At 41.8% G+C, this 9,887-nt stretch overlaps 1 protein-coding gene across 2 annotated transcripts in view; it reads right to left on the bottom strand.

Annotated features, from left to right (window-relative positions):
* CHST11 (carbohydrate sulfotransferase 11) overlaps positions 1 to 9,887 on the bottom strand; it is a 158,949-nt gene that overhangs the window by 36,242 nt on the left and 112,820 nt on the right. The window lies entirely within an intron of this gene.

Raw genomic sequence — 9,887 nt, 5'->3', positions numbered from 1 at the left:
AGACCAAACAAACAAAAACGGCTCTGGGCAAAGCCGTTTTTTCACTTGTGGAATAGACAGTCTCAAGGCTGAAGGCAGTGATAGTGGGATGGCACCAAACTCAGAGCTAAAGTCTAACCCAAGAGAGCAGATGTGCTGTTGGTGCAATCAGCTAGAAAAAGAAGTATCAGAGCAAAACTGTTCTGTGTTGTCCAAGAGGATAAGTGCTTGTAGCCTTATGGAATTGTCAGGAACTCAGCATAACATTTACAGAGATATACACTGAATTACAAAGCCACAGATGAAACCCTGAGCAATAGATCTACTCCTATTGAGTGTTTTTATTAAGCAAAAGTCACATTCAAGACAACAGAACAGTCTGTGATGACTTTGATCACTACAAATAAGCCTCTGTTGCTAAGTTAGCTCAGGCTGCCCTGCTCAGCTGAGGCTGATTTTGAGTGGACATCCTGCAAAACTTTACTAGAGACAGTACATCCTCATGTGTACATCACACAGAGCACCAGACACAGCAATGCTCTGTTGAGGAAAATCACCCAGTCTCCTGGGCTTCCACAAGTAGTTCTTTGGCAGTCAACACAGCGAGGTCTGTTCGCATTTCTGGGCACACTGAATAGCAAAAGGTCCTGAAGCAAAATGAGAAGAATATCCTTGCTTGAAAGCAGGATGGTCCTTTCAGGACCCTTGCTACAGAGAGGGCCAGTCAGCATCTGGAAGCAAAGGTGTACCTGAGTATATTTCCAGGTGAGCCTGCTGCCCCAACTTCTACTTGCCACGACACCCAGAAGGGCAGGTTTTGTGTGTGGCCAAGGACTCAAGAATCATTTGAACTGATGCTGCAGAGAAGATAAAATCTCAGCCTGTAGCCCATGGAAGTTCTCTGTTACACGAATTCAGTTGCTGAAACACGAGACAAATGGATGATATTTCACACACCTGGGACTTATTTAGTGCAGCGGCCGGTGATGTTACAAGATCAGCAATTAACATATCCACATCTCACTCTGGAAAAGGTCACTGCTTTTCAGGCCAAGGCTGAGATCACTCCCAAGGACATCTGTTTACTCATTCCTCAATCTCTACTAACTGCAGTGTAAGCACTGCACATCACATGAATATATGGCAGATGAGTGCTTTCATGATCACTGTTTTATAAAGAGGCTCTAGCAACTTTTAAATAACCTCTACTAAATGATGTTGTAATGTATGAAAGTTTCTGAGTTCCCAGCATAACACAACAGATTAGCTTAATCCCAGTGGATATAAAAGGCAATGATTCTGCCACAGCAGAATTTATGCACTGGATATTACAAGCCCTTAACATCAGCCACAGTAATTACTGCAGGAAGTGAATCAGAAACACAGGGCCTGGGAAGGGTCTTTCAAGGAAAGAAACTCATCAGCCTCAGGGTGATGGGGGGCTAGCTCATGCCTCTGTCCCTCACTTGCCCTCAGCCTGCCATTACTTGAAATAGCTAAAGAGGGTAAATGATAATGGGGATGCACAAATGGAGGTAGGCATGTATGCTAAGGCTGAGAGCCATTGTTATAAAGACAGATCCTGTAAAATGAGAAGGAATGGTTAACCCCCACGTAAGGCTGGTCCAGGAATCTTACTTTACCAGCATGTAAATGTTACCTCCCACCAGCAAGAACTCCAGCAGGAGCTAAGCTTCCAGTTAAGAAAAATGTTTCCACTGTGACCTTGCTTTTGATGTACAGTCAGTGAACCTGTAATTTCATAATCTGTCCTGTTTGGACATGGAGGACATAGTTTGGTCCCCCAAGGCAGATACCTATGTATGTTTGCGTAAGTATTCAGCTCTTCAAGAATTAATATCACTTTGAAATGCTGTTCTTCAGTTCTCAAAACTATTGATTCAATTCCATTTCAGAATTACAAAGAGGGCTGTAATGTAAGCAGGTGCAGCATGAGAGAAGAAGGGATGTGCTTCCTCCCTTCCCCAACCAGGGGCTGCACAGACCAGCAGGACCTGGGAGAAGCTGCCTCCCAAAGAGGCATTGTGACACCAGGCAGCTGCCCACCAGTATCCTACCTCTGGGCAAGGCTCCCACTGAATTTCAGACCCTTTTGGACTGGACACCATGCCTCTCACCTTCTGAAAGTCACCTTGGTGGCTGTGCCCAATTCTGCTGTTACCTGGCATACCTATTTCCCTCTGTGTATTTGCAGGCAGCAAAACAGGTCTGCATTTAATGACTTTCAGAAGTGTAAATTCTGCTCTCTATGTCAGAGCTATCAGCAATTGTGTTAGAGCATTAGGATGCATGAGGGAGGTCTCATGTCTGAGCCCCCTGCCTTGTAACCCCAAACTGAAGCTTGATGAAGTCAGAGAAAGTCTTTCATTATTTTCAGTGAGTGTGGATCAGCATCACTTTAAACCTGAATCACAATACCTTCTAAACACAGTCTTTCATACCTGAACTCTGTGGAAAGCTGAACAAAAGGAATATGCTATATATAACCATGTGGAGGAAAGCATTGTGAAATTCTTTATGTTTCTATAATGCTCTGCCTGAATTGAATCTTTTCATTCAGTGCCACGTCAAGATAAGAGCCCGTCATTATCTTCCTGCATGCAGTATGAAAAACTAAATCCAGCCTCACTTTCCTGCACATTCTTACTCTTCCTCACCACTGGAATACCAGCTACAAAGGAGAGCACCAAACCTTCCAGCTAGCAAAGCCAGAGTTTGAGTCACTGTTTAAAAATATTATGTAACATTACAAAGTCTCAGATGCATCCATCTCCTCTGAATTCAATGCAGTTTGGCCCAATAATTATCCTGAAGCAAAAGCAGAGAAAAACAGTTAATAAAACCCTCCTCCTTTGCCATCTAATGCTCCATCCTCCCACGCTGCCAGTCAACCACTCTTAAAATTACTCTTCATAAAATTCAATTCCTAGCTTCAGAGAGCTACAAATCCCCTAAAAGTCTAATTATATAATTTCTTGAGCCCGTGAAACTGACACTGTATCTTCTTTAGGTATGGCCAGGTGCCACATAGAAGCAATTGTCTGCATACTGATGGCTCTAGCCCAAAATCAACATGGAGAAAGTCAGAGACTCTACATGAAGCTAGAAATTAAACTTAATTTTATGAACACATGGATATATCTTTTTTCATGTTCATACAACATTGTCTACAGTGTAACTGGCATACTCCAGGCTCCTCAAGGAAGGCAGGAAGTACCACACAGTACCTGCTGTGTGATTTAATATTGGCTCATTTGTCTAAGGAAAGCCTCACAAATTACAGACAGCATTTGATGGGGAAATTAAAATATCATCTACATTGCAACTGGTCTGCTGCCAGCTGTATGGATTGCATTTGAGATGCAGCTGCTGTATAAACAGAGCCATTTACCAGCTTCACATAAGACAGACGGTTAAGTAGGTTTCAGCTGCCATATAAAAGATTGTGAAGCTCTACTTGCCTGCAAATACAGTCTTTGCAGAGCCATAAACGTTTTGAAGTCATGTTGCACTTCAAATCCCCCAAAATGGCCCTGAATGGGCTGAGTATATCAAAAGGGTATTATCCAGCTCTTCTGTTGTTGGTAAGAATGAAAGAATGCTAAAAAAAACACTGTTGCCAAACTATGTTTTCTTAAAAGAAATTTGGAGTTTCAACTTCCTCATTTCTCATAATCCTCACAAAGCAGGATAGCATGTACCCTGGGAGGTGTTTAACTTGAAACCTGTTGAAACAAAAGGCTCTGGATTTCATCAGTATTATGTCTTTTACTTGCTGCAGGGTGGAAAAAAAATCCATTAACAGTCCCATCAAGCTATTACCTTTGGATCTTGTTCTGACTGCTGCCTTCCTGCTCTTGGAGCAAGCTGTTCCGACAAAAGAAAGAGCATGAGTTGCAATTGAGATAATACATAAATAGATCACACTGAGCTGACCAATAAATTTTATTTCAATGCCTTCCCCTGATGGTGTTTCATTTGTCTGTGGGACATGCACTAGAACAGAGAAGCATTCAGACAAGGAAAAAAATTGAAATGTAACACAAAATTTGTCTGTGATTTTAATAGTAGCAGTTGATTCATGGCATTGGAGGGCGGGGGAGCAGTTCTGTGGTTGTATAACAACAATCATTTTTTTCCAGCATCACCGTAGCAACACGGTAGTTATTGTCAATGAAGCATTTTCATTCGAAGGTGCTATTTTTTAGATAATTTTACCTTTCCAGAAGAATTACCCTCTGGGCTGCAATTTATCACGTTTGTTTCTTGGCCCATGGATGAATTTTAGTGGGACTTTTATTTTATTATTAAAACAAAACCAACTAGCTCTCTTTTTTTCCCCACAGACATGTATGCACTCAAGCTGTTCTGAGCTTAAAGTGTCTCTGCTACAGCTCAGACCTGGCAAGTATCAATGAGGGCTGAGCTTGTGGAGGAACTAAAAACAAAATACCAGCCTCCCTCCCTCCCCCAGCAACCACTGGTAAAGACAAGATGCAGACCAAGTACATTTTCAGCACATGACAAAACCGGGCTGAGGTTGGGAAAGGGGGAGAAGTGAGAGCAGCTGGAGGGAGGCTGAAGACTCAGCCTTCTCCAAGGCTGGAGCTAATGGCTGCAGCAGCCTCCTTAGCCTGGGCCTTATCCTTCTCCTGGCAGCTCTCCAAATCTCAGCCTTCTCCCCATCACTCCATGCCCAACAGTAGTATCCCAGGATGCTCCTGCTTAGGTGTCCCATCAGCACTACCACAGGACAACCAGCCTGTCCCAGTGGCTACCCTGTGCTACTGTGGATGGAGAGGAACATTGGGAAAGCCATGTGTGGATCAAGTGCCACTGAGTGCCCCCAACACACCACATTCTACATTTGCAGAAGTTAAATATATACTTATACAGTGCATACATAGGACTGAGATTGTTGCACATGTCTACAGAGCTTTGTGGACACAAAGTCCACAGTCATTTCAGAAGGACTAAATTGACATAGTAATGCTTTGAGATCTTGCCTAATCAGGCAGCCTGCAAGCAGAAGCTGATTACACATATCCAGTTACAAGACCCAAGTAAGCTCTCTGATCCTTCCGCTGTAAAGTTAAATCGATCCTGCATCTACATTGTGTAACCACATTCACGAGATGTTCAACTGATACGACTATTTCAGTATAAACCTATGTTCCCACACGAAATGCAGATAAAATCTCCACATTACACAAATTCTCAGGTTTCTGAGGGGTTGAGGAATGGTTTAGGAGGTTTGTGATCATACAGCCAGGGTGACAGCCTCAAAGCAATGCCACAAGGCAAGGGAATAGAGATACTGAGGCACACAAGACACCCGCTCACATGCAGCCAGGGCTGCTGAGGAAAATGTCTGTGTGACTCTGTGCCAGGCACATCATTGCACTTAGCAGTGCTAAAACCTCTGAGAAGGCATGGTGCAAGCCCCCCACAACAGTGACAGGCTGCTGGTGGCACCCTGAGGGTCTTTCATGTGTTTTTTACATCCAAACAACATTTCAGCCTCAGAACCATAACATCTCTGCAGCACTGCAGGGTTGTCAGGAAATGAACCTAGAAGCACACAGGTTGGGTATGGGGCCCAATATCAAACGTGCACACCATGTGCAGTTTGCATGCAGTGATGGCATGGGTCTGTAGAAAAGCAGGAACAATTTCCTATTCACACTGTTGAATAATGTTTACTGTCCGAAACCACAGTCTGCTTTTGGGTCTGAAAACAGTCCCAAATTCCCATGGTTTCCTTAACTCTATCTCCTGTTCCACCCCTCTGAAATGTGTTGAGCATAATCCCTTGGCATAAATGACATGCTTGTGCAACCTCCATCCCAGCAGCCATCCTTGAGCAGGATTTGGGAGCACCCCTTGCCCTGTTCCAGCCCCACAGCTCTCATCAAACCCTTGTAATCATGTCATCCTTTGCTCAGAGCTGTGGTCTCTGACACCAGACACCTAACTCACAGGAGTTTGGAAAAGACTAGTTTGGCTCTCAAATTTAAAACACTAGTAAATAGTCCACCTCTTACCTTGGCACAGGTTTTGTACGCAACTGCATAAGGGTTATTGTTCTTAAATAACTCCAGTCACAAGTCAAGGAGAACTTAAACAGGTTACAGAGCACTATTAAGAAATCAAGGAATAAAGTATCTGCTTTCTGTGGCTTCCTGTTCAGCCACAATATTTCTATGAAATGTATACTATACGACATCACACATTCTTCAAACCTAAACTTAGTTTTTTGTTACTTCATGAGCCTCTTAGTTTATTGACTAAGAGGCTCATGAAGTAACAAAAGTCTCAGTCTGACATATAACAAAAAACAAACATTGGACCAATGCTGGAAACAGGACAGCACTTCTCACAAAAATTCTGCCTTCCCCTTCTGTTAGACATTTTATACTCCAGAGGAAGAAAAACAACCTTATTTTTTTTTTATTTTCAACCTTAATTATGTCTAGGTAAGTTGTAACAAAGCAAGAAATTCAGATAATGTCACTGCTCCCAAACAGTTCTTTCACCTGCCACACTTTCATACAAAGAGCACCTCTTGTTAAGTTTTCATAATCAATGAATGCCCTTACTCTGCTCTCATGTTGTGGAAGCATTAACAAATAATCATTACTGGAAATTATCTTTTCTGAAAGCTGCTATCTATCTGCACATACTGCCACCTTCTTCGTTTGTAGCCTGTACCTATGAGAATAACTCCTTGAAGCACCAGCTTATCAACTGTTTGTGGTGATTATGGGGATGTACTACCATATTAAAGGTTCTAATCTAAATAAAGGAGTGCTAAAGTATTCCAGCTTCATCATAAGAGAGCACAGGCTGGAAATCTCAGCAATCCTAAGTTGATCTGAGCAAAACTTGGCCTGATTTTATAGATGGTTGGTCCAGAAGCCAGTGCCAGTGCCCAGCTGGGCCAGCAATATACATGAGAATATAAGTACCCAAAGAAAGCAACACACCAAGTCCTTCTGCTCACTGTGTAAAATTGTAACTACTGCATTAAAAAAGACTTGAATAACACTATCTTCTCCCTAAAGAAAACAAAGTGAAGTGGAAATATGTAACTAGTACCCAGGGAAGCAGAAAGGACCAAAGAAGTGCTAGATAGTTGAACAAATTTCCTTTGCAATGATTCTTTTTCCTTCAAAATACACCTCAGGCCAACAAATCAGGCCATAAATTCCACAAACTATTTCAATCAAAAAGGGCATATTTGTAGTGGGCAAGAATTTTAAATGTTTATTCAAAAAAAAACATTTTAAAGTCACTGGCAGGAGAAGGAAACCTAGCCTGCAGGAAAATATTTTTCTCTACCACAAAAAATCATTCAGCTTGGGCTGAGAACAAAAAACATAATTTATAAATCTTAATTTTGGATTTCATTTTAATTGGGAAATCCCTTTCTTTTGTTCACCTCAGATACATTTTCTGTTAACTTGCTGGATGGTCAACTATCTGAAGAAATCAAGGATTCAGCTCAACTACTACCAAGCCTGTTATAATTCTAATTTAAGGTTCCTGTATGGCAATTGCTTGGTGCTGGCTTGTGCTGGGTTTTGCAATAGCACAACCTATATCTTCTGCATACTTGCCAATATTTCAAAAACTATAAATGGAAATCTTCAGAGAGAAAAGTAAGGGCATACCTAAGGAAATACACTGGTCTTTTAAAGATTTGTTTAAAAAGTCAAAGAGGAATGCACATCAAAACTAAAGAATTGTAACTGGTACCTACTAATTACAAGGGTTGCTAATTACTTGCCTGGAGGCAGAACATTAGCCTAATTTTTATGCACATCTATTGCACAGTTCTGACTCCATTTAGGGCAGAAAACTTTCTAGGTTTCTTTTTATAAACAGGCAGCAGGCGTATCTACCTTTGAGATCTCTTCTAGCTCTATCTGGATGACAATGCACTAAGCCCCAGAGTGAGCTGGCTGCCCTCATGACAACAGCTCAGCTGAAATCAGTACTACTATTTACATGCCTAAACGCAGTTTACTGGGATTCAGCCTATTTAGTCTGCTGTTCCATTCTCCAGTCTTCACTGTGGCTTTTCTTCTTTTTAGCATACAATTCTGATTATTTAAAGAAATTCTTTAAAGCTACTTAAATTGGAAGTCAAATGCTGTTTCAAACAGTTAATCATTAGGCTTAAAAATTTTTAAAAGAGTACAAGAAAACACTCCTGGTGATCCAGTGGCCAGCTTGGCAAGTATAGAAATAACAAACCGCAAAGCAGCCAGGTTCTTCTGGCACTTCTTCCTTGGCCCTCACATCTCTTCTCTGAACTACTACAGTAGTTCATGGACGTTACCATCCATGTTTGGTATTTTGCTATGGTCACTATGCTTTTTGCTTCTGCTGTTCCCTTATAGAACTGAGGTGCTTTGTGCAACCTCCTGTGCACCAGCAGAAACTCTCATAGGGAACCAGGCAGACCCTAAGATTCACAGGTTCAAGATTCCCAGTGCAGGAAGAGACAATTGAGGATATCCAAATCAAGTTTTAGAAAGGCCATATCTCAATGGCATTCCTCAATCTCCATGATCTCTAGAGACATTATAGTCACTATACAATCCTACTCAGTAGCATGAAGAGATGCCTGTGCTGGCACCCTGGATATGAGAAAAAAAGGAGACCCATGCAAAAAGCTCATCCCAAATATGTTGCACATCTCAACATGACTCCTAGACTCCATTCATATATTTCAGAGCTAGCCTGGGTGTCTCAAGATCCCTGTAACCTGCAAAAATCTTGAGAGAAGCTAAGCCATATGGTTTGACTATTTGCTACTGTGCAGGACAGAAAGGAGTCAATGGTACGGATGGGCTTAGGGTTCAGTCAGTTCAGTCTCCTACCATGCAATCCCCAATGGAGAAGAAATTTTGGGCTAAAGGACATCTCCCAACCCTAAAATCTGTGAAACACTGAAACAAACTGTTACAATAAGGTCTATGTAAACATTTCAATTAAAGGAAATTAATCACATGTACTTTTGTTGCACATCACTCTGGAAAGTCTACAGTTTCTCTTTGCAAGTTGGAAACAATTAATGTATTTTAAAAAATAAAGCTTTTTAGGTACTTGTTTTTTTTCCTACATTTATAGGAGAGGGCACATCCAGACAGAAAGGCTGTGTCCTGCAAATCTTCAACCTTCCCATAGCCACTTCTTCTTGTTGTGGAAGTTTAGCTACAGCACCCAGGAGTCAGCTGGTAGTGTCTCCCTGGGCCATGCTGGGTACCTGGGAATTGCTCCCATCTCCATCCCACAACTCCCAGAGGCTACTCTGGCTCTGAGCAGCCTTTGGCAGACACAATTCATGGGAGAGGTGGTGCCTCACCCTGAAGGCGTCCTGTGTATACCCTCACCTTCAACTGAGCACACTAATACACAAACTAAACAGTCATATTAGCAATACCATTGCTATAATTTTCATGTAACATTTAAAGCAGTCTTTTAAGCTTAAAAAATCATTACAGCCCTGTGTCCTGGGCTGCTGTGCATTGGCATAGATCTGTGTGTAGATGGTGGGTTTACCTCTCCTCCATAAAGCAATAGCACCATTAAGTATCATTTTAGAGTGCTGCTTTGGACTGCAAATATCCAATAAACTATTGTTTGTTACAAGTCTGCCTGCTTCTGCATTATAAAACCCCACAAAGTTTTATATTTAATTCCTAAAAGAAACATTACATTACCTGTGAAAGTCTGATCAAACACTGCTGCTCTTTGTGTTCTGTCACTGCTGATAGGCACAGCAATATATCCAGCCTTTTCTAGCATAAACTCCCTTCCATGCAACAGGCTTAAGTGGGGTATTTAAAATGAAATGTTCTTCACAGGGTCTTGCATCC

Source organism: Melospiza melodia, chromosome 4 (assembly GCF_035770615.1).
Source record: "Melospiza melodia melodia isolate bMelMel2 chromosome 4, bMelMel2.pri, whole genome shotgun sequence".
NCBI classification, from domain to species: Eukaryota; Metazoa; Chordata; class Aves; order Passeriformes; family Passerellidae; genus Melospiza; species Melospiza melodia.
This window is presented reverse-complemented; position numbering and strand designations above follow the sequence as displayed.